A 24,650-nucleotide genomic window follows, 5' to 3' on the forward strand; every position below is an offset into this window, starting at 1 on the left:
GTCAACCTGATTCCCCTCATCCACTAGCACAACAACTTCTCCACAAAACACAAACAGGTTTGTAAATTGTGACCTCATTTTCCAGAAGCTGTGTTGAGGATCTCTAATGGCTCCTTTTCTTCCCCAGTGATCAGAAACAGCATCTCTTCGGATCCCTTCAAGCATCTTCCCTGTGATCGACATCACACTGATGGGCCTGTCATTCCCTGGCTCTGATTTGTCTCCAATTCGGAAAGTGGGAACTAAGTGAGCTGCCTTCCAATCTCAGGGAACAATCCCCGACTCTATTGAGCTGTTGAAGGTTCGGCCAAGGGGCTCAAAGAGCAGCCGTCCCATCTCTTTAAGCAGCCTTGGGTGGGTATCATCTGGACCTGGAGCACCATCTAGTTTGAGATTTCCTATTTTATCCAGGATGACAATCACTTTCTACTTTAATATTGATGATGTTACTGTCAACAGCACATCCCACAGCTGGAATCTGAACACCATCCACAGGAGTGCAGACTGATGTGAAATTGTCACTTAACAGCTCTGTCAGAGCCTGGCAATCTGCTTCAAGCCGTCCTGAACTGACTGTCAGTGACTCAAAACCATCTTTAACCATCTTCTCACTCCTGATGGAGCTGGAAAAGTTGTCACTATTATTCCTATAATTGTTCACCACCTTCTTTTCCAAAGATCGCTTCACTTCTCTAACAATTCTCCCTCAATTGTGGGTGAAATTTGTCCCTATTCTCCTGGACACTGAATCCATCTTGTTCTAAACTGGGTTCAATGTCAGACAGTTCAGGGAGTCGGGAATCATTCACCCCTGGACCTACACTGACAGGTAAAACCCCAGACAGCTCTTCAGTCAGGATTCCTCTGGTTTGTTACCATGTATTAGTCAGGATACTGAAATCCAGTGTTTTTTTACAGTCCACTCCTGGAGACCCCACAACCTTCAGCAGGGTCAGTGGTGGAGCTCCACAGCGGGAGTGATCCCAGAGTAACTGTCGGGATCACACTGCCCTGGGTGTTCCGAGTTGGGTATTTTTAGTTATCCTGATGTCTCTCACACACACATCAATAAAACAGGGAATTCCTGGAAACACACTGCAGCTCCTTCTTTATCTGGAGATCAAGTATCTGTTTTTTTTTTATTCAGGGGTTGTGGGCTTCATTGGCTGGGCCAGCATTTATTGCCCATTCCTAGTTGCCCTTGAGAAGGTGGTGGTGAGCTCCCTTCTTGAACCACTGTAGTCCATGTGGTGTAGGTACACCTAGTGCTGTTAGGGAGGGAATTCTAGGATTTTGACCCAGCGACAGTGAAGGAGCGGTGATATTGTTCCGAATCAGGATGGTGAGTGACTTGGAGGGGAACTTCCAGGTGGTGGTGTTCCCATCTATCTGCTGCCCTTGTCCTTCTAGGTGGTAGTGGTCATGGGTTTGGAAGGTGCTGTCAAAGGAGCCTTGGTGAATTCCTACATTGTTTGTGGATGTGGTCCCAATCAAGTGGGTTGTTTTGTCCTGGATGGTGTCAAGCTTCTTGAGTGTTGAGGGAGCTGCACTCATCCAGGCAAGTGGGGAGTATTCCATCACACCCCTGATTTGTGCCTTGTAGATGGTGGACAGGCTTTGGGGAGTCTGGAGATGAGTTACTCGTCACAGAATTCCTAGCCTCTGAACTGCTCTTGTAGCCACAGTATTTATATGGCTGGTCCACTTCAGTTTCTGGTCAATGGTAACCCGCAGAATGTTGATAGTGGGGGATTCAGCAATGGTAATGCCATTGAATGTCAAGGGGCAATGGTTAGATTCTCCCTTGTTGGAGATGGTCATTGCCTGGCACTTGGGTGACGCGAATGTTACTTGTCAGCCTAAACCTGGATATTATCCAGGTCTTGCTGCATTTGGACATGGACTGCTTCAGTATCTGAGGAGTTGCGAATGGTGCTGAACATCGTGCAATCATCAGTGAACATCTCCACTTCTGACCTTAAGATGGAAGGAAGATCTGAAGCAGCTGAAGATGGTTGGGCCTAGGACACTACCCTGAGGAACTCCTGCAGTGTTGTCCTCAAGCTGAGATGACTGACCTCCAACAACCTCAACCATCTTTCTTTGCGCTAGGTATGACTCTGACCAGTGGAGAGTTTTCCCCCTGATTCTCATTGACTCCAGTTTTGCTCAGGCTCCATGATGCCACACTCTGTCAAATACGGCCTTGATGTCAAGGGCAGTCACTCTCATCTCACTTTGAGAGTTCAGTTGTTTTGACCATGTTTGAACAAAAGCTTTAATGAGGTCAGGAGCTGAGTGGCCCTGCGGAACAAAACTGGGCGTCAATGAGCAAGTTCTTGCTCAGCGAGTGCTGCTTGATAGTATTGTTGATGACCCCTTCCATTCATTTATTTATGTTCGAGAGCGGACTGATGGGGTGGTAATTGGCCGGGTTGGATTTGTCCTGCTCCTTGTGTACAAGACATAAGTGGGTACAGGCATAATTATCCCAGCAGTTAAGCGGCTCCTATGAACTCTTCCATCTGTTATTTTAATGCAGACTTTCCCAAATTACTTAAAATGGGTTTATTTTAAACGAGTAACACCAGCCCTCAAGTCATAGATTCAGGACTGTCACACAAACACATTCAATCATCATGGAATAATTACCACAATCATTTTCAGACTGGAAACTTAAACCTGCCGTTTCACTCTCAGTCAGGAACAGATCAATGTTTTACACCAATCTCTGATTTGACAGCACGTTTCCAGCATTCACCGTTGTTCTTACTGACTCTAAACCCAATTGTAAAGGAGCCTTCTGTTCCGTGTCTAGGAGCTCTGAACCATGGAAGAGAGCGGCTGGGACACATTTCTTACACACCTCAGGATTAACCCACACACGGACTTTGCTGTCAGTGAAGAGAGATGAGAAAGACCAAAGTGCCGCTTGTCCCTCTCAGTGTGAACCTGAAGGACTGTGTCCAGGCTGAAGTTCTGTTCCTGCCGTATGATCCTCCCCCAGATTGTCCTTTCTGAGTTCCAGCCAGGTGATGTTAAACACTCAGGTGGGAAAGAGAAACATCTACAACAATGTGTTTCAAACAACATTGATTTATTTGACAAAAATAGCTGAAAAACTCAGCAGGTCTGACAGCTTCTGCGGAGAGGAGCACAGTTAACGTTTCGAGTCCATATGACTCTTTATCAGAACTGTTGGAGTTGAGGCTGAAAAGAGATCAGCCATGATTGTATTGAATGGTGGGGCAGGTTCGAGGGGCTGAATTACCTACTCCTGCTCCTTGTTCTTATGTTTTGTTAACATGATTCAGTCATGGATGTGATTAACAGCAGCAATAAGAGCAGAATACAACCTCTGCTGTCACTTGTGAACTCACTGGTTTCTCAGCAGGGTGGATGACCGATTGAATCTCTTCACACATACGGAGCAGGTGAATGGTCTCTCCCCAGTGTGGGTGCAATGGTGGACACTGAGTTCATATGATCACCTGAACCCAGTCCCGTAGTGAGAGAACCTGATCAGTCTCCTGTCAGTGTGAACATGTTGATGACATGTCAGCTCCACAGATCTTTCATAACATATCCAGCAATCCAGACATTTAAAAGATCTTCCGTCGGTGTGAACTCGCTGGTAGGTCAAGAGGTTGAATGAATTGGGAATCCCTCCCCACACACGGAGCAGGTGAATGACCTCTCCCCAGTGTGAACTCACCAGTGTTGCTGCAGGACAGACAATCACCTGAACCTCTGCCCACACTGAGAGCAGGTGAATGGAGTGGATCCGGAGTGAATGCACTGGTGCATCATCAGTGAATGTGGGTTTTTAAAGCTCTTGTCACAGTCTAAATATTTAAACCCTCCCTCTCCAGTGTGAACTCACTGGTGTGTGTGTGGAGGCTGGATAGGGAAAGATGGGAGTTCAGGGCTCAGACAAGGAGGAACTTTAGACACAGTTTGGCCAAGTGGGCTAGTGGAAAGGAGGGGAGCAGCAGAGGCAGCTGATTGGATTGTCTCAATCTTAGTGACAAAGAAGCTCCATGAGCTCCTCGTGCTTGTTGTTGGTGAGGATGGAGGAGACGGGGGAGAGGGAGAGCCCTTCAAAAGGAACTAACTTGTGTTAGAAATACTTAAAGATTCACCACACCGTGTGTTAACACAAAACTGATTTTTCTTTTACATTTATCAACTATATTAACACCTATAGCTGGGATGGAGTTTATTAACATCAGCAGAAACAGACCCCAATTCCAGTTCCAAATGTGATTTACAGAAAAGTCCAATCACTGTAGTGACTTGTGAACTCGCTGGTGTTTCAGCTGGCCGGATGAGGTAGTGAATCCCTTCCCACACTCAGAGCAGGTGAACGGCCTCTCCCCAGTGTGAATTCGCTGGTGTGTAAGGAGGTTGGATGATTGAGTGAAACCCTTCCCACACTGGGGACAGGTGAATGGCCTCTCCCCCGTGTGGATTCGCTGGTGTACAGAGAGTTGAGATGAGTTCCTGAACCCAGTCCCGCAGTGAGAGCACCTGAATGGTTTCTCATCAGTGTGAATACGTTGATGGGACATCAGGTCCACAGAACTTTTATAGCACTTCCCACAGTCTGTGCATTTAAAAGGTCTCTCGTCAGTGTGAACTCGTTGGTGTGTCTGCAGGGTGGATGAATAAGTGAATCCCTTCCCACACTGGGAGCAGGTGAATGGCCTCTCCCCAGTGTGAACTCGTTGGTGTAACGCTAGGTTGGATGACTGATTGAATCCCTTCCCACACTTGGAGCAGGTGAATGGTCTCTCCACAGTGTGAACTCGCTGGTGTCTCACCAGGTGGGATGAGGTAGCGAATCCCTTCCCGCACTCGGAGCAGGTGAATGGCTTCTCCCGGGTGTGACTGCGCCGATGAGTTTCCAGCTTCGATGGGTAATCGAATCCCTTCCCACAGTCTCCACATTTCAATGGTTTCTGCCCATTGAGACTGCATTTATGTTCTGACAGGTCAGATGATTGGCTGAAGTCCCGTCCACACACACAGCACGTGTACAGTTTCTCCCCACTATCAATGGTGCTTTTTCCTTCCATATTCAAAATCCAGTGATGATATTCACATTACAATAAATTGGCTGACTCTGTCAGATCCTGATGTGATGTTTGGTTTGAGTTTACCGACTGCAAATCCTCCCCTTCTAATACCCTGTAAAATTAATTGAAAACAGAAAAAAAGGGAGTGAGAGAGAACTCACAAAAACACAAAGGCAGGTTGTGAAACTGAGCTAAATGAATCTGGCAATTTATGGGGCCGGCACCAGGAAAAAGTGACCATGAAAACTGCTGGATTGTCATAAAAACCCAACTGGCTCACTAATGTCCTTCAGGGAAGGCAACCTGCTACCCAGTCTGGGCCTACACAAGGTCCAGCATCTATGCACAGAGACAGTGGGAGAGAGAGACAGAGGGAGAGACAGAAGGAGAGAGACAGACAGACAGGTAGAGATGGAGGGAGAGAGAAAGAGGGAGGGAGAGACAAAGGGAGAGAGATGGAGGGAGAAAGAGAGACGCACAGAGAGATAGAGACAGAGAGAGCGAGAAACAGAGATGGTGGACAGAGGGTGAAGGAGAGGGATTTTATATATCTACAATTCAACCAGAACTATGACAGCATCTCCCAAACGTTCAACCTCCACTTCCCGGAAGAACCAGGATAGCAAGTGTATGTGAAAACTATCAACTCCAGGTTCCCCTTGTTAATTCCAATAACTGTATGCTGAGGAAGAATGAGTCTGAAGCTAGACTGTATCTTAAAACAGGTTTATTTCCAAGACAGCAGAGTTAAGTAACAGAGTCTCCCAGACACCCAGAGTAAACTAGTTTATATACGATTGCAAAGATTCCCTAATCCTTCCCCTACTGGGGATAGCTGTGCTTAATTACCCACCTAAAGCTTGTATTCCACTGCAGCACAATTTCAACATTAACGTTTTGGAGCAGATGGAATCTCTGCTGAAACTCTGAAACGCCACAGAGTTACACTCCTGGCACAGCTGCACAACCTCATATCCCTCACCTGGGAAGAGGGATGCATGACAGGGGATCTCTGGGACACTGTGACTGTATTCAAGAGGGGAGATAAGTCCCATTGCGATAATTACAGAGGAGTCTCCCTGCTGTCTGTTACAGCGAAGATCATTGCAAAGATCCTCCTCAAATGCGTCCTCCCAATGGCTGAAGAACTGCTTCCAGAGTCACAGTGCAGTTTTCCCCATCGAAAAGCACCACCTTCACTACAGGGAAAACCGAAGAAATTGCAAGGAACTGCACCAACTTAGACTCTTTCGACCTCACAAAAGCCTTTTACACTGTCAAACATGAAGTTTTAAGCAGGATCCGCCTCAAATTTAGCTGCGCTCAGAAATTTGCCACCAACCTCCACCTACTCCACAATGTCATGAAAGCCGTGATCCTCATCAATGGAACCACCACAGACCCTATCTCAGTCAAGACTGGGATCAGGCAAGGCTGTGTCATTGCACCAACCCTCCTCCAATTTCCTCTCTGCATCTCACTTGGAGAAAATTACCCACAGGCTTGGAGATAAGTTACAGAACAGACGGGAAACCTACACCACCTTCAAAACAAAAGCAGAATCAGTCCAACCTCAGATACTCAGCTCCAGTATGTAGCTGCCTGATTTCTACACTAAATCCATCCATCTCCCTTGATTCCATGACTCTAAATACTCTCTTGCCTCACAAACGTCCAGCAATCTCAGTTTTTTAATTTTCAATTGACCAAATCTCAGCAGAATTCCAGATTTCCGCTATATTTTCTGTCAAGTGATTTCTGACATTGTTCCTGAACAGCCTCGTCTCAGTTACACAAATAAATGTCACTGATTTGTACATTTAAATGGTAACAATTATTTTACACTTAATTATGCAACAAAATTGCAAAGAAATATAATTTTAGTAAAATACGGTGGATGCTGGAAATCTGAAATAAAAACAGAAAGTTCTGGAAATCCTCAGCAGGTTTGGCAGCTTCTGTGAAGAGAGAGAAACAGATTTAACATTTCCAATCCAATATGATTCTTCTTCAGAACTGAGTATTTCCAGCATTCTGATTTCATTTTAAACACATAATTGATGTAAACTTTATTGTCCTTACTGGTATCTGGATGTAAATCTGATTTCAGACCTTCCTCTGAACAGTTTTCAAACTGACTCCAGCTCATTGTCCATTCCTTCACTAAAGACCCGGATGGAAAACCCTCATCACAAGATGGCGGCGGCCGGTTGCCCGGGTAACCCGGGCCGGTCACCGGGGAGAAAGCCCCGCCTTCTCCAAGATGGTCGCCCATGCGCCTGGCACTCTGAACAAGACCCGTCTTCCTCTCCCAAGATGGCGGCGGCCGGTGAGGCAACTCCCAGTGCGCAGGTGCAGTGTGGGTGAGCGCTCTGAGCATGCTCAGTGTCAGTCATGGTGACAGAGTGAGGAGGAGCGGACGGTTCGGGAGGCGGGAGGAGATTGTGAGCACAGGGTAGGAATGGAAACCGCGGCTGGACTGGGAACTGGAGCAACTTCTGGGGTAGGCCCCAGGCCCCGTGTTTACCCCGCGGTGACAGGCCCGGGGGGAGGGAGCGATGGAGCCGGCGGCTGGACGGGGAGGATTTGGAAACACTTTGTGGATCCGCAAACCCTGAGGAATAATTATCAGCTCCTGGTTTGCAGCTGCAGGGCTTCTCCCTCCCGGGAACAGGCCCAGGTTAACGGCCGCCATCCTGGCTCAGCGAGTGGAGGATGGTTCACATCAGAGGATGGGGGAGGGGGGACAATAAATAAGAGGTTACACTTTGGGCTCAAATCAATGAGGATCTGATCTGTGGGAAGGAAGGAAACCCTGGGAGGTGGGCGGGGAGGATTCAGAAACACACGCTGGAGGCCCCAAACTCCCAATAAGACTCATTGATTTTATTGTCAGTCTGCAGACAGGAGCTGGAGAACTGAACCCAGGCAGAGGAGAGGGAGGGAGAAAACTGGGAGTGGAGGAAAGAAATGGTGGAGATGGTGAGATGGGTTTGGATTTCAGCCCAGGGAGGAGGGAGAGTGTGTGGGACGGGGATTTACAGCTTTGGGGGAACAAGACAGGAAAACAAGTTCCATAGAAACTAGAATTGTCTGTTTTGATGACTTTTGTAAACTCCCTTTACAGAATATTGGAAGGATTTGCAGATGTAAAACTCAAACCAAACATCATATCACAATCTGGATGACTCACTTAATTCATTTGGACCTGAATATCGTTGGCCTTTGAATGTGGAAAGATAAATGTTTATCTGTTCAGTCTGTTGGAAAAGATTTCAAACATTAGTGTGGCTGGAAAAGCACCGAGAAACACACACCCAAGTGAGTGTTCCAGTGAACTGACTGGAAATAACTGCAACCAGTTACACAGTCTGAAAAAACATCACACCATTCAAAGTGAGGAGAAACTGTACAAGTGTTGTATGTGGATGAGGCTTCACTGAATGTCCAACCTGGAGAGACACAAGCACATTGGTACCATGGAGAAACCATGGAAATGTCGGGACTGTGGTAAAGGATTCAATTATCCATCCCTTCTGGAAATTCATCAACACAGTCACACTGGGGCCAGCACCCAAGAGAAACTATGGAAATGTGAAGATTGTGGTAAAGGATTCAATTATCCATCCCAGCTGAAAAACCATCAACACATTCACACTGTGGAAAAGCCATTCACCTGTTCAGTTTGTGGGAAGGGATTCACTGGGTCATCCCACCTGCTGACACACCAGCTTATTCACACTGAGGAGAAGCCATTCATCTGCACTTACTGTGGAAAGAGATTCAGATCTTCTTCCAACCTCACTGCACACCAGCGAATTCACACTGGGGAGAGGCTGTTCGCCTGCTCGGTGTGTGGGAAGAGGTTCACTGGGTCATCCCACCTGCTGACACACCAGCTTATTCACACTGAGGAGAAGCCATTCATCTGCACTTACTGTGGAAAGCGGTTCAGATCTTCATCCAACCTCACTGCACACCAGCAAATTCACACTGAGGAGAGGCCGTTCACCTGCTCCTTGTGTGAGAAGGAATTTGCTCGGTTATCCAGCCTCCAGAACCACCAGCAGGCTCACACTGAGCAGAAGCTATTCACCTGCAGCTCCTGTGGAAAAAGGTTCAGGTGTTCATCCAGCCTTGTTAAACATCAGCGAGTTCACACTGGGGAGAAGCCATTCATCTGCTCTGTGTGTGGGAAAGGATTCACAAAGTCCTCCAACTTGGTGATACACCAGAGAATTCACACTGGCGAGAGACCGTTCATTTGCTCCGTGTGTGGGAAGAGATTCACTCAGTCACAACACCTGCTGAGACACCAGCAAATTCATAAATGACTGCGGGGATTGGTTTCTGCTGTTTTTGCTGCTGTGAATCAGGTCCAGCATTGGCATTCTGATGTTATTAACAACCCCATAACTGGCTGGAGTTGAATGTTCCGGAGATGTCACTGATTTTCGGGTCTGCAATGTCCCGTTTTAAAAGCACCATCTGTGATCTTTCCCCTTAGTTTAAGAAATCTCAACAAGAACCCGCTTACAATAAAATTATGAACTTTTACTTCAATCCTAAATTGATCTTTGATGAAAAATCTACAATTCAGTGTCTGAAGGGTTCCTCCGATTAACATCTCCAATTAGAAAGTGCTAATTAATCCTTGCTGACAATTCTTAATGACTTCCACATTTTTCATAGTGACACCTCCATTATGAAATTAAATTAAGGAACATAAACAAAACAGTAAAATATTTTACAGGCACATCAATAAAAGCTTCATCAATCAACATTGATATTGATGAAGTTTGGAAGTCACTGATTCAATCATTTCTGACACAGCAGCAGCAACTTTTGGTAAAGGTGGAACCCACAACAAAGACTAGTTTGAGACCCACTCAGCAGAGATGGCATCTGTCATTGAAGCAAAAAGCAAAGCCCACCAGATGCACAGCATAGAACACTCAATCACTTAAAAGTATCAAGACAGTTGTGCAAAAAGAACAGGGTGATGATGTGCAAATAAACTCTGGATCAACTTACATGAAATCCAAACCACCTGTGACAATGGTAATCTGCGTGCTATGTATGATGGGATCAAGAGCACACTTGGTCCTACCATCACCAAAGTTGCCCCCCTGAAATTGAAATTGACAGATGGTGAAGTACTCACCAACTGATGTAAACATATGTCCTGCTGGGTTGAACACTACTGTCAGCTGTACACCCATGAGATGGACATCTCCCAGTTTCCGTTTGACACTTTCCCACAGCTTCCTGTCAGGGTTGAGTTGGATGAGCTCAAAAAGACCATCGATTTCTTAGCAAACAGGAAGGCACCCGGCTCTTGCAGCCAAACTGCTCAAGCACAGAAAGTCCCATCTCCTGCCACACTTTCACGACCTCTGTCTCTATTGGAAGGTATGATCCCTTCGACCCGATATGTGTGATTCAAAAATCATCACAATATACAAAAGCAAAGACTACAGGGGCATCTCACTTCTCAGTGTCACAGGGAAGACCTTCGGTAGGGTTTTGCTTAAAAGACTACATCTACATGCAGACCAGTTGGGGATGGGGTGTGGGGAAGCAGCAGAGTCGAGCCTGAGACAGAAGTCTTTTGTTCTCTGGAACATTTGGAAACAGCAGCTTATTGTGAATAGTATAATTCAATAAATAAAGTACTTGTAGAAAATAGACTCTGAACAACCTTCATTAGATTAATTAGTCTTCTAAAATTAATTTAACAACTGGCTATTTCAGACTGGTACATTCTTTGTTTATAATATGAGTTGTTCATTGAATCAAGTTCGAATGAGAGTCCCTGACCTGTGAAGGGATTTGCTTTGACACAGAACTAGCTAGCGGGCTGGGAGCAGTGGAACCCAAGTCTTGGCTGATTATAGTGAATCAGTGCCAGTTTTCAGTCACAGTGACCTGCTCACGAAGGGTTCGATGGGGCCCCACGATGGCTCTGTATTGCTGTCAGGCTCTTGGAAAGCCGAGTGAGTGAGTGGGGGCATTGGGAAGAGGGGCTGCTGAATGAGTTGGGGTAGGGGTGTAGGTTGGGAAGAATTGGGGGGGTGGGGGGGGCGGGGGGCAGGGTTGAGAAGAGAAACTGCTAAATGGATGGGGTTGGTGAATGGGACTGCCGAGTGAGTGAGTGGGTGGGATTTGGAAAGAAGGGCGTGTGTGTGTGTGTAATGGGCGGGGGGGGGGGGGGGGGGGGGGGGCGGTGTGAGGGAGCAGCTGATTACAAAGTGTGTGTGGGAGGATGGAGGTGTGAGGAGTTTCACTGAGTTGGCTTAACCTACGAATGTGTAAAATAATATTTTTAGCAAGTTCTTTAAAAATACAGACTTTCATATTGATATGTTGATCTATGATGTGGATTTTAACAATTATTTGCTGAATGTTACTGTGCTGCTTTATTGCTTTGTTCTTACTGGCGTCTGGGATCACGTTAATTTTCAAGAGTTTTGTTGTATAGATGTTTGTTTATGCAATGTGGGCATCACTGGCAAGACCAACATCTGTTGCCCATCCCTAATTGCCCTCGAAGGTATTGGTGAGTTAAAATGGTGGCACATTGGAAAATAGCTGGTGACACACTGACATAACCCTTTGCTTCACTTCGCATGTACATAACCCAGCAAGCTCATGTTGTTGTTAGTATGCACTTCATCCTGTATTACAGGCACTAACTGCATTGAATGCTCATCTCACTCTGGTGACTTGATACAAAGGCATTGGTCACAGTTTTGATGGTAATAGAAGGTAAACAAAAGGAAAACTCAGGTTTTACCCACTTGAAGTTGAATAATTCCACCCATTTGAAGTGGGCTAGAAGAATTTGAATTTATTTCACATCATAAAAACTGCTAAATTACATGATTCCTTATCACCAAAAGATTTTCAGACCTTTCTGTCTTTGGCTATTCTCATCCCTGGTGACTGCAGCCACTTGGCAACAGGCGCCAACACTGAAAACAACAACCCACAACCCCACCTGAGAACCACTTCACATCTGACACTTGTGGCAGAACCTGCCTCCCACAGATTGGTCTCTTCAGCCATCAGTAAAAGTGAACCATATGAGGCTCCCCCATCCCCAACAGTTTGATTTGCTGTACGTCCATCATGTCATGTAGATGGAAGGATGACGATTCCGTTGCAGTACCAAGGGAGCACTGCACTGTCAGATGAGATCTTCAGCCGATGGGTATACAAGATCCATTGCTGCTATTTTGACGAGCAGGGAAGCTCTGCCCAGTGTCATGACCAATGTTGATCCCTTGATCAACATCACTCAAACAGCTTTTCTGGGTCTGATCATGTTGCTTCCATGGGATCTTGCTGTGCATAAATGAGCTGCTGTATTTCCTACATTACAACATGTGCTGCACTTCATAGAAATTTCATTAGCTGTTAAATGCTTTGAGATATCCTGGTGTCACGAAAGGCTCTACAGAAATACAAATCTTTCTTGAACGGAGGAGAAAAGGCCCAGAAATGGAACAGTTGACAACAAGATTTCAATTAGTCTCCTCTTATCCTGGAGAAAACAAATACTCCACACAGTGTGTTTGACACCAAGCTGATTAATTTAACATTTATCCAGAATTAAACACCAGCCCAGTTATAGGGATCATTATCAGCAGAAACAAACACCTCGTATCAAAATGAACATTGTCCAGTCCTGGAGGTGATTAACTACGGTAATAACAATGGAATTCAAACCCCTGCAGTCACTTGTGAACATCCTGGTGTCTCTGCAGATTGGATGACACACTGAATCCCTTCCCCCACACAGAGCAGATGAACAGCCTCTCCCTGACGTGAACTCGCTGGAGTGTCAGCAGAAGGAATGGATATTTGAATTCCTTCCCCCACACAGGATAGGTGTAAGGCCTCTCCCCAGTGTGTGAGCACTGGTGTTGCATCATTTGATTTCTGCTTTTAAATATCTTCCCACAGTCAGAACATTTAAAATGTTTCTTAATGGAGTGAACTTGCTGGTGTTTCTGAAGGTGGGATGTTCATGTGAATCCCTACCCACACTCTGAGCAGGTGAATAGCCTCTCCCCAGTGTGAATTCGCTGGTATTTCAGCAGATCTGTTAGGCCTTTAAAGCTCCTCTCACAGTCAGAACATTTGAACAGTCTCTGAGCACTGTGAACAAGTTGGTGTGTCAGCAGAACAGATGATTGAGTGAATCCTTTCCCACAAATCGAACAAGTGAATGGCCTCTCGCTGGTGGGTATTAAGATTGGATGAACTCCTGAATCTTTTCCCACAGTCAGAGCAGGTGAACGGCCTCTCCCCAGTGTGAAGGAGTTGGTGTGTCAGATCCATTTTTCTTTTGAAGCTTTTCTCATGGTCAGAACATTTAAAATGTTTGTCATCGGAATGACCAAGTTGATGTGTCAGAAGGCGGGATTACTGAGATTCACTTCCCACACACACAGCAGGTGAATGGCCTCTCCCCAGTGTGAATGCGCCAATGCATTTCCAGCAGGGATGGGGAAATGGATCCGGTTCCACAGTCCCCATATTTCCATGGTTTCTCCATGGTGTTAGTGTCCCTGTGTCTCTCCAACGGACAATCAGTTGAAACCTCATTCATACTCAGAACACCTGTACAGTTTAGTTTCTGTCTGCTGTGAATGGTGTGATGTTTATTCAAGCCGTGTAACTGGTTAAAGCTCTTTCCATAGTCAGTGCATTGGAACCCTCTCACTTGGATGTGTGTCCCAGTGCTTTTCCAGTCACACTGATCTTTGTAATATTTTTCCATAGACAGACGAGACAAACATTTCTTCCTCTCCATCCAAAGGCTGATGATACTCAGATCTTGATGACTGAGGTGACTCTGTCTACTCTTGACTTGATGTTTGAGTTTCCTGTATACAAATCCTCCATTTTAATGACCAGGAAAAGAAGTTTACAATAGTCATCGCTGTAAGTCCAGGATAGAAATTCAGAAGACAATTCTAGATTCTTTGGAAGATATTTTTCCCTTTTGTTCCCCAAAAGCTGTAAGTCCCCATTCCACACAGTCTCCCTCCCCTTGAGCTTAAATCGAAACCCGTCTCACCATCTGCACCATTTCTTTATTCCACTCCCAGTTTCTCCCTTCCCCTCCTCTGCCTGGGTTCAGTTCTCCAGCCCCTGTGAGCAGGATGAGAATAAAATCAATGATTTTATTATTTATTAATGATTTTTCTCTTGGTCACTGAGACCCTGAACACCCGCCCTCCCTTTGTTGCGTCACCAAGATTGCAGCGCATGCGCTCTCCTACCTACTAAAACAAGATGGCGGCCGTTGATCTGGGCCTTTCCCCGGGAAAAAAGACTCGGAGCCTCAAACGCTGGACTGCAGGTCCTCATTCGGTGCTGGCAGCCGACACTGGGTGTTATTGATACCTCCCTGCCCACCCGCCGGGTGCATATCTCCCTTTGCCGCTTTCCGGCTGCAAATGCGGCAAACAAGGGTTTATCCGTCATCATCATCACTGCGCCTGCGTATTGCTCTCCCGGGGTGTGGAGAGGGGGCATTCTCCACCGCGGCGGATGCTGGGTAAAGGCCCCGCCATTCAAAGTCCCGATTAGTTTATAGTTATTTATTTACGGATGGTTGAAGGGAAGGACTCAATTCACCCCCATCCATCTGCAGGAACATTGAGTTGCAAAAGTATTGCACTGAATTGAATTCCTACCCCTAGAGCTTTACAGCCCTGTCAACTGTTAAGTTTAGTGCAAAAACAAAAATACCTGGAAAAACTCAGGTCTGGCAGCATCTGCGGAGAGGAACACAGTTAACATTTCGCGTTCGAATGACCGTTCAACAGAACTAAGTAAAAATAGAAGAAAGGTGAAATATAAGCTGGTTTAAGGGGCGGGGGGGGGGGGGGGGTGGGGGGAGACAAGTAGAGCTGGATAAAGGGCCAGTGATAGGTGGAGATAACCAAAAGATGTCACAAACAAAAGGACAAAGAAGTGTTGAAGGTGGTGATATTATCGAAGGAATGTGCTAATTAAGGGTAGAAAGCAGTACAAGCAAGGTACAGATAGCCCTAGTGGGGGTGGGGTGGGGTGAAGGAATCGAAAAAGGCTAAAAGGTAGAGATAAAAAAATGGATGGAAATACATTTAAAAATAATGGAAATAGGTGGGAAAAGAAAAATCTGAGTAAATTATTGGAAAAAAAGGGGGGGATCGGAAAGGGGTGGGGATGGAGGAAATAGTTCATGATCTAAAATTGTTTAACTCAATATTCAGAACGGAAGGCTGTAAAGTGCCTAGTCGGAAGATGAGGTGCTGTTCCTCCAGTTTGCGTTGAGCTTCACTGGAACAATGCAGCAGGCCAAGGACAGACATGTGGGCATGAGAGCAGGGTGGAGTGTGGAAATGACAAGCGACAGCGAGGTCTGGGTCATGTTTGCGGACAGACCGAAAGTGCTCTGAAAAGCGGTCACCCAGTCTGCGTTTGGTCTCTCCAATGTAGAGGAAACTGCATTGGGAGCAACGAATCCAGTAGACTAAATTGAGGGAAGTGCAAGTGAAATGCTGCTTCACTTGAAAGGAGTGTTTGGGCCCTTGGACGGCGAGGAGAGGGGAAGTAAAGGGGCAGGTGTTGCACGTTCTGCGGTTGGGAGGGGATTGAGGTGAAGGTGGTGATGGAGGAGTGGACCAAGTTGTCCCAGAGGGAATGATCCCTGCGGAATGCCGCAAGGGGGGATGAAGGGAAGATGTGTTTGGTGGTGGCATCATGCTGGAGTTGGCAGAAATGGCAGAAGATGATCCTTTGAATGCGGAGGCTGGTGGGGTGATAAGTGAGGACAAGGGGGACCCTATCATGTTTCTGGGAGGGAGAGGAAGGTGTGAGGGCCGATGCGCGGGAGATGGGCCAGACATGGTTGAAGGCCCTGTCAACCACCGTGGGTGGAAAACCTCGGTTCAGGAAGAAGGAAGACATGTCAGAGGAACTTTTTTTGAAAGTGGCATCATCAGAACAGATGCGACGGAGGCGAAGGAACTGAGAGAATGGGATGGAGTCCTTACAGGAAGCGGGGTGTGAGGAGCTGGAGTCGAGGTAGCTGTGGGAGTCGGTAGGCTTGTAATGGATTTTGGTGGACAGTCTATCACCAGAAATTGAGACAGAGAGGTCAAGGAAGGGAAGGGAAGTGTCAGAGATGGACCATGTGAAAATGATGGAGGGGTGGAAATTGGAAGCAAAATTAATAAGTTTTTCCAGGTCCAGACGAGAGCATGAAGCAGCACCGAAGTAATCATCTACGTACCGGAGAAAGAGTTGTGGGAGGGGGCCGGAGTAGGACTGGAACAAGGAATGTTCCACATACCCAATAAAGGGACAGGCATAGCTGGGGCCCATGCAGGTACCCATAGCCACACCTTTTATTTGGAGGAAGTGAGAGGAGTTTAAGGAGAAATTGTTCAGTGTGAGAACAAGTTCAGCCAGATGGAGGAGAGTAGTGGTGGATGGGGATTGTTCGGGTCTCTGTTAAGTTTAGTGGTTGGCACAAAAGCTTAATGGTGCTACAAAATCTTTTAGATTGTCCATGGACTAAGCAGTCCCTTTTATTGTTCTTAGACATGTGCAGTGGTACTTTTAGGCTTTTAATATATCTGTTAGTAGATGTTGATAAAATGTTTCCCCTACAATTATTTCTTAATTTTCCCAACCGCTCCCGCTGTCCGAGAGAGAAGCCGATTGGTGTATCTGGGTCACGTGTGTGGCCAAAGGGGCGGAGCTTTGTAGCAGTAACGTACAGGACGCATGCGCAGTTATCCTGGACCCGGAAGCAGAAAGAGAATGTTGTGACTTTCTGTCCAGGGCTGACAGTGATGGATTTAACAAACTCCTTTCACAGGGATTAGGAGGGAAGAGTCACGAAAACAAACACGTAGGTTTCATATTTGTGGTTTCTTTTAAGTCAGTCATGAGATGTATGCATTGCTGGCAAGGACAGCAGTTGTTACCCATTCCTAATTTCCCTTGTGGTGGTGGTGCTGAGCCACCTTCTTGCACTGATGAAGGTAATTTGATGTCGGTACGCCCATAGAGTTTTTCTCTGTCGTGTGTTTTGACACAACTGAGTGGCTGGCTAGGCCATTTCAGAGGGCAGTTGCAATCAAGCACAATTCTATGGAAATTGAGAGACAAAAGAATGTTCCATGGTAACTAGAATAGTCGATTCTGAATATCTGTCCTGTATTTACAATAATAAACTTTATAAATTTAATTTACAGAGTATTAGAAGGGGAGGATTTACAGAGTATGCAAACCGAAGTACCAAGACACACACACAAACCTGAGTGAGAGTATCCCAGTGAACTGACTGTGGAAACAGCATGAACCAGTTACACAGCCTGAAAAAAACATTGAACCCTTCACAGCAGGGAGCAACTGGACACGTGTTCTGAATATAAATGAGGCTTCAACTGATCATCCAACCTGGAGAGAAACAAAGACACCCGCACCATGGAGAAACCATGGAAATGTGGGGACTGTGGGAAGGGATTCATTTGCCCATCCCAGCTGGAAGCTCATCGACGCACTCACACTGGGGAGAGACCATAGACCTGCTCCACATGTGGGAAGGGATTCACTCTGATGTCCAGCCTTCAGTTACACCAGTAAGTTCACACTGACGAGAGGCCTTTTAAATGTTCTAAATGTGGGAAAGGCTTTAAAATCCCACCGGATCTAATTAAACACCAGCTTGTTCACACTGACGAGAGACCATTTGGTTGTTCTCAATGTGAGAAGAGATTCAGACATTCATCTCACCTCATTCAACACCAGCGAGTTCACACCGGAGAGCGACAACTTACCTGCTCCATGTGTGGGAAGGGATTCACTACTTCATCCAACCTGGTGAGACACCAACGGGTTCACACAGGGGAGAAGATATTCACCTGCTCTGTATGTGGGAAGCACTTTTCTCAGTCTTCCAACCTGCTGAGACACCAGCAAGTTCACACCGGGGAGAGGCCATTCACCTGCTCTGTCTGTGGGAAGAGATTTGCTCGTTCGTCTCACTTGCTGACATACCAGCGAGTTCACAAGTGATTGCAGAGGTTGGATATTGCTGTTAATCAAGTCCTTTGTTTGTTTTTGCTGATGTTAATACCTCCTATAACTGGGCTGGAGTTTAATATTCTGGACATTGGTCAAATGTATCAGTTTTGGGGGAAGCAGACTGCATGTCATAAAATCATAAGAGAGGAGCAGGAGCAGACCATATGGCCCATCGTGCCTGCTCTGCCATTCAATACAATCACGGCTGATCGTTGGCTTCAATTGCACTTTTTCGCCCACTCCCCATTTCCTTGATTCCCTGAGAGGCCAAAAATCTGTCTATCTCAGTCTTAAATATGTTCAACAATGGAGCATGTACAACCCTCTGGGGAAAGAGAATTCCAAACATTCACATGTCTTCATGTGAATAAATGTCTCCTCACCTCAATTCTAAATTAACCGGAGTGTGTGCCCCCATCTCCTAGATTCCCCAGCCAGGGGAAACAACCTCCCAGTGTTTACCCTATCAATTCCATTCAGAATCTTGTATGTTTCAGTGAGATCACCTCTCGCTCCCCTGAACTCCAGAGAATATAGGCCTCTCATCGTAAGACAACCCTCTCGTCCCAGGAACCAATATCGTGTTGGAGCGCCTCCCAGTGCACCTATATCCTTCACTAAATCTTCATCTTCTTCAGTTCTCTGCCTGAAAGCAGGTCTGACTCACAGCACCCTGATCTCCACCCTGCAAAGGGCAAGGAGGCGGGTCCCAAATCCACCCCAGCTGGAACAGGGATCAAACTCCATGCTGTTTGTACCAATCGGATCCACACTAGCCATCGAGCAAACTGCCCCTCTCCCTAAGGAGTCCAAGTTGCTATGACAACATACACTTTAACATACATATTGTAGTACGGAGCTAGAAATAGTGATGGAAGAGACTCCAATCTTCTTTCCACCACATGGGTGACACAGACTCCCTCCCTCTCTTTCCATCTGCCATCGGAGTGAGTTGGGAGCGTTTATAAGTTAATACCCGAGCTGTTTGGCTGTGCGATGAACACAGCTTCCGTGGCCAAGTCCTGGAGTGCGACTTGAACCCAGAGCTTCCGGCTCAGAGACAGGGGCGTTTCCCACTGCACCACAAGACGACCTCCTTCCTTAAATACGGAGACCAAAACTGCACTCAGTGCTCCAGTTATCCTCTTAAATTCTCCAGGATAGAAGGAAAGTAATTTATGTCCTTTTACTGACGCTTCCATCTTTGGACCTTTCCCCCTTTGTAACTCTAGATTATTTCAGCTCTCCTACCTTCAGTTCCTCTCATGGACAAGTCCCAGCTCCCCATACCTTCCAGACTGTCTCTCCTAGTCTTGGCATCCAGGAAAGACATCAGTAACACATCCAGGATCACTAAACCTAAAGTTCAGTTTGTTAAACACTTTCAGCTACTGAACACAGTGTGTGTCCCACAGCATCTCCCGCACCTTTGATGTATGAATAGAGCATCATGTCTTTAAACCTGGTTTAAATTGAAATTGACTCAGCAAATGTATTAACAGCCTTGTGCTCACAGTCAGAAAAATGCACAGATATCCTTGTGGTTATAGTTTGAAGATGGTCAGATCACGAATGTAGTGAACAAGTTAAAATATAAATATCTCCAGTTTAGCCACAGCTTGTTCGACCAGAGCTGGAAAGAAAGCTCTGAATCCATTGAATTATCCTCTGTTCCCCATATTGGGTAAGTATTTTTTTGATACAATATTTTATTCAAGAAATATGTTCACAGCCCAAAGGCTGAATTGCAGTGTAACTTATGTCAAAAAACTCATAAAATTCATTTATAGACTAAGTAATCAAGTTAAAAATATGGAAATGTGACAATCACATAATAATATGAAGTAGACAAACAAATTCAGCAGGGAAGTGGTAGGTGGGATATAAAAAGAAGGAATATTGAATTAAAATTACAGACCAATACACTTTTCCTATATTACAGTTCCTGAAGTACATATAAGTTTCATCGTTCAAGTGCTTCTCAGAGGACTGGAACCATGTAAGGAATTACTCTGTCTTTATGATTGCAGTGCTGTTAATAAAGTCAGGAAAAGACAATCTGTTGTTGTGAGCTTGATTATCTGGTGTCTGAAACTATAAGATTCAATATTTAGCGTCAACAAGATGAACAAGGAAACACATCATGGCCCAATACTCTAGCTCGATATTCACGGGAGGAAGTCTGTTATCTAACGCCTCGAGTGGACAGAACAGAGAAAGATCCCAACTGTAAGAAACCTTTGAATCATTTGTAAATACCTTTCAAGTGCTGACAGGTTCCAACAGTCAGTTTCCAATACATTGAAGTCAATGGAAGGTGAGAAAGCGCTTATAAACGTTCCATACACAAATGCAACTTGTTATTGCCTTAAAATGGTGGACTCAGGAATATCACACAAATTTTAAGTCCTTGTACCATAATAATCATCAGACTGGAAACTTAAACCTGCTGTTTCACTCTCAGTCAGGAACAGATCACAATTTTACACCAATCTCTGATTTGACAGCATGTTTCCAGCATTCACCGTTGTTCTTCCTGACTCTAAACACAGTTGTAAAGGAGTCTTCTGTTCTGTGTCTACGAGCTCTGAACCATGGAAGTGAGCGGCTGTGACACATTTCTTACACACCTCACGATTAACCCACAAGTTCAAACCTGGATGTGATTAGCAGCAACAATAACAGAATTCAACTCCTGCAGTCATTTGTGTACTCGCTGGGGTATCAGCAGGCTGGATGACTGCGTGAATCCCTTCCCACACAAAGAGCAGATGAACAGCGTCTCTCCAGTGTGAACTGGCTGGTATGTCAGAAACTGGTCTGACTGAGTGAATCCCTTCCCACACACACAGCAGGGGAATGGAATCTCCTCAGTGTGAACTTGCTCATCGCCAGCTTGTCAGATGAGGAGGCAAATTTCTTCTCACACACAGAGCACCTGAATGATCTTTCTCCGGTGTGAATGCGCTGGTGTGTCAACACACTGGATAGCTGAGTCAATCCATTTCCACACACAGAGCAGGTGAATGGTCTCTCCCCATTCTGACTGTGTTGATCAGTTTCCAGTTCAAATGGGGAAATGAATCCCAACCCACTGTCCCTCAATTCCACAGATTCGCCAAGGTGCCAGTGTCCTTGTATCTCTCCAGGTTGGACGATCAGTTGAAGCCTTACACACACAAAACAACATGTGTACAGTCTCTCCCCAGTGTGAATGGTGCGATTCTTTTTTCAGGCTGTGTACCTGGTTAAAGCTCTTTCCATAGACAGTTCACTCTCACTCGGGTGTGTGTGTGTCTCAGTGCTTTTCCGGTCAGGCTGATGCTTGAAATCTTCTCCCATGGACAGAACAAACATTTCTCCTTCTACATTCAAAGACAGATGATATTCAGGTCCTGATGAATCGAGTTATTCTGTCAGATCTCAACATGATGTTTGTTATGACTTTCCCGTCTGGAACTCCTCCCCATGTAACCCCTTGTAAAAGGTTACAGAAATTATCACTGTAAACACAGGATAGAAATTCAGAACTAACAATTCTAGTTTCTATGGAACATTTCCCCCCCCTTTCTTTCACCCAAATCTATAAATCTCTGTCCCACACACTCCTCTCCCTCTCTGCTCATTGTTCCAGATTCAGTGTCCAGTCTCCTACTTATTCTTTTCTCCTCCCTAGATTCTCTCTCCTCCTGTCCTTAAACACTGACTCAGACTGTGGGCCAGTCCCACTCGCTGATTCTAATTCTGCCAAAGAATTTGGCTCAGAACTGTTTATGAGGTTGCACATAAGGCCAATGTTATAGGGCATGGAAATGTCAGAATCGCAACACGTATATTGACCAGTGAAGGTAGACATGCAGTAGACGGTAGTAGAGAACCCATTAGCAAGTATCTCAACCACCATGATGAGGAATGGGAGCTCATTTGACTGCTCCATTTCAAAGGTAAATTCGAGCACTGGCTGGAACCCACTAAGGTGTGTAAGGAAAATCTTACATGCAGCTGCAAATTTAAGTATAGCAAATGTATCATCTATGCCTTGGGAATACGCAAGGGGTAGGGGTTCTCTCCAACAGGATTTCCATTGGTCTCTTTCACCATGTTCACCTGAAGAAGAGTCACACAGACTCGAAGCATTAACCCTGTTTCTCTCTTCATAAATGCTGCCAGACCTGCTGAGTTTTACCAGCGTGTAAAATTAAAGCATATGGGATTGGGGGTAATGTATTGAGATGGATAGAAAACTGGTTGGCAGACAGGAAACAAAGAGTAGGAATAAACGGGTCTTTTTCCAAATGGGAGGCAGTGACTAGTGGGGTACCTCAGGGATTGGTGCTGGGACCCCAGCTATTCACAATATATATTAATGATTTAGATGAGGGAGCTAAATGTAATATCTCCAAATTTGCAGATGACACAAAGCTGGGTGGGAGGGTGAGCTGTGGGGAGGATGCAGAGATGCTTCAGGGTGATTTGGACAAGCTATGTGAGTGCACAAATGCATGACAGATGCAATATAATGTGGGTAAATGTGAGGTTATTATTACTTTGGTAGCAAAAACAGGAAGGCAGATTATTATCTGAATGGCTATAAATTGAGAGAGGAGAATGTGCAATGAGGCCTGGGTGTCCTCGTACACCAGTCGTTGAAGGTAAGCATGCAGGTGTAGCAGGCGGTAAAGAAAGCAAATGGTATGTTGGCCTTCATTGCAAGAGGATTCGAGTCCAGGAGCAGGGATATCTTGCTGCAATTACACAGGGCCTTGGTGAGACCACACTTGGAATATTATGTGCAGTTTTGGCCTCCTTATCTGAGGAAGGATGTTCTTGCTATAGAGGGAGTGCAGCGAATGTTTACCAGACTGATTCCTGGGATGGCGGGACTGACATATGAGGAGGAATTGAGTCGGTTAGGATTATATTGTCTAGATTTCAGAAGAATGAAGGGGGGATCTCATAGGAACCTATAAAATTCTAACAGGACTAGACAGGGTAGATGTAGGAAGGATGTTCCCGATGGTGGGGGAGTCCAGAACCAGGGGTCACAGTCTGAGAATACGGGGTAGACTATTTAGGACTGAGATGAGGAGAAATTTCTTCACCAGAGAGGTGGTGAGCCTGTGGAATTCGTTACCACAGGAAGTAGCTGAGGCCAAAACATTGTATGTTTTCAAGAAGGAGTTAGATATAGCTCTTGGGGTGAAAGGGATCAAAGGATATGGAGAGAAAGCGGGAGCAGGCTATTGAATTGGATGATCAGCCATGATCATAATGAATGGCAGAGCAGGCTCGAAGGGCCGAATGGCCTACTCCTACTCCTATTTTCTATGTTTCTATGTTTCTGTTTTTGTATTTGATGTCCAGCATCTGCAGCATTTTGCTTTTATTTTCCCATCATTACCTTGTATTAATACATTTTTACTCAGTGAATGTTTCAAACAAAAGTCTAAATCTTTTGCTAACAATAAGCTCTGAATCGAGCCAGTGTCTCTCAGGATAACAAGCTTTCCAGGCCCTTTCTTGGACAAAAATGTAGTGACTTCCCCTTCAAATATAAACCCTTCTTAATCCCTCATGTCTCTATTTTCACCCATGGTAAATACATTAAAAGATTAGAAGGAATGAATCCTGTTCATTCTCATGTCCTTTCACTTTCCAGCTCTTATGGGTTTGCAACCAGTGGTTTGTTGTCACTAAGGTGTCTGTGAGTCAAATCATAGCTATCAGCTAAAACAGCAGCTTCCTTTATAGTAAAAATGTACAGTGCACCAGGTGTGTAATAATGCTGTTTTTAAATTCTTCCATTTCGATTATTTAATCCACATTCTCAAAACTGTAAAATTTTCATTGCTCAAAATCACCTGTCAAACATCATTTCTTTTTTACGTAGCAAATTTTATGAAGGTTTGGGTTTGTCTTTTCACAAGGTCCAAAATTTTAATAGATACGATTTGGGAACGAGCTAATATGCATTAAGCACCACAGTTTGAACAGTCTCATAATTTGAAACTGAACTTGAATAAACATCCATTGCCTTTCCCAATAACCCCTTTGCAAAATAAAAGCCCATGCCTTCTTTGGCCACCCTAACTTTGCAACAGATTTTTCAAACAAGGCAAAATCTCTCCAATGCCTTCTTCAGTGAAATTTAGGCACGAGGCAAATATTCCTTGCAAAATGATAACTCACAGTGGGACTCGACTCATTGTCTGAACGGTTAGTTCCTCTTTCACCACTTAACTTAGGATTTTCTTTAGCCAGTTCATAATGTTTAATTTTTTTCTCTCTTTGAAGCTCTCTGTTTCTTTCCTTATCTTTCTTCCCTTTCTATTTTTTCCATTTGGAATTCTAGTTCAAGCCTCAGCATTTCCATTTTTTTCCTCTTTCTTTTTCCTTTTCCTCTGCTTCATGTTCGAGATTTTGATTTTCTCTATCCCATTGGAATTCTCACTCAAGTTTTTGATCTGCAATTGAATT

The 24,650-nt window shown here is 45.2% G+C and overlaps 2 protein-coding genes and 1 pseudogene across 2 annotated transcripts in view; 2 read left to right on the forward strand and 1 right to left on the reverse strand.

Moving 5' to 3' along the window:
• The window catches only part of LOC144698126 (uncharacterized), a 476,455-nt gene that overhangs the window by 45,427 nt on the left and 406,378 nt on the right, over positions 1-24,650 (forward strand). The gene's annotated exons all lie outside the window — the stretch shown is intronic.
• LOC144698113 (uncharacterized) overlaps positions 1-24,650 on the reverse strand; it is a 436,823-nt gene that overhangs the window by 7,650 nt on the left and 404,523 nt on the right. The window lies entirely within an intron of this gene.
• Positions 8,492-18,674, forward strand: LOC144697693 (uncharacterized; annotated as a pseudogene).

The sequence above is a fragment of the Cetorhinus maximus genome, chromosome 23, assembly GCF_964194155.1.
Source record: "Cetorhinus maximus chromosome 23, sCetMax3.hap1.1, whole genome shotgun sequence".
NCBI classification, from domain to species: Eukaryota; Metazoa; Chordata; class Chondrichthyes; order Lamniformes; family Cetorhinidae; genus Cetorhinus; species Cetorhinus maximus.